We start from the raw sequence: 1297 nt of genomic DNA on the forward strand, positions 1-1297 counted from the left end.
CTAAGCTTACGTGATATAGATTGGGGCTTATTTTTCCTTCTATTAGGCACAAGTCTCTGGTCTAATGCCTAAGTCCTTGATCCACTTTGAGTTGAATTTTATGCAGGGTGAGAGATAGGGGTTTAATTTCATTTTGCTACATATAGATTTCCAGTTTTTCCACTCCCATTTATTGAACAGGCTATTTGTACTCTAATGTATATTTATGGCACCTTTGTCTAGTATGAGAAGACTGTATTTATGTGAGTTTGTCTATGTCTCTGTTCTGTACCACTGGTCTTCATGTCTGTTTTGGTGCCAATACTGTGCAGCAGTTTTTGTTACTATAGCTCTGTGTATAATTTAGGCTCTGCTATTGTGATGCCTCCTACTTCACTTTTGCTGGTGGTGCTGGGGATTGAACCCAGAGCCTTGTGCATGCGAGGCAAGCACTCTACCAACTGAGCTACATCCCCAGCCCCTTCTGCTTCAATTTTTTTTCTTTTTTTGCTAAGGATTGCTTTGGCTATTCTGTGTCTCTTAATTTCCCAAATGAATTTCATAACTGCTTTTTCTATTTCTTTGAAGACAATCATTGGTATTTTAATAGGGATTGCATTAAATCTATATAGCGCTTTTGGAAGTATGGCCATTTTGACAACATTAATTATGCATATCCAAGAGCATGGGAGAGCTTTCCATCTTCTAAGTTCTTCTTCAATTTCCTTAGTATTCTGTAGTTTTCATTGTTTTAACCTCTTTTGTTAGATTGATTCCTTAATACTTAATTTTTTGAGAGTATTGTGTTTAGGCTAGTTTTCCCAATTTCTCCTTCTGTAGATTCATCAATGATGTATAGGAACACATTTGATTTATGGGTGTTAATTTTCATTCCTTTGCTGAATGTGTTTATGAGCTCTAGAATTTTGATGATGGAGTTCTTTGTGTCTTCCAAATACATAATCATATCATCAGCTCATAGGGATATCTTGATTTTTTTTCCTATTCAGATCCCTTTACTTTCTTTTAATTGCTCTGGCAAGAGTTTCAAGGATGATGTTGAATAAAAGTGGTGAAAGATGGCACCCTTGACTTGTTCCAGTTTTTAGAGGGAATGCTTCCAACTTTTCTCCATTTAGAATGATGTTGGCCTTGGGTTTAACATAGGTAGTTTTTACAATGTTGAGGCATGTTCCCACTATCCATAGTTTTTCTAGTGTTTCGAACATGAACGGGTGCTGTATTTTGTCAAATGTTTTCTCTCCATCTATTGAGATAGACTCAAAGACAAGAATCACATGACTATCAATGGGATAAA

The 1297-nt window shown here is 36.2% G+C and overlaps 1 non-coding gene across 1 annotated transcript; it reads right to left on the reverse strand.

Annotated features, from left to right (window-relative positions):
* Nucleotides 1-382: 382 nt before the first annotated feature.
* On the reverse strand, nt 383-455 carry Trnaa-cgc. Its single transcript has one exon. It is a non-coding gene; the product is annotated as a tRNA-Ala (tRNA).
* Between the last annotated feature and the right edge of the window lie 842 nt (nt 456-1297).

This window comes from Marmota marmota, unplaced genomic scaffold, assembly GCF_001458135.2.
Source record: "Marmota marmota marmota unplaced genomic scaffold, marMar, whole genome shotgun sequence".
NCBI lineage: Eukaryota > Metazoa > Chordata > Mammalia > Rodentia > Sciuridae > Marmota > Marmota marmota.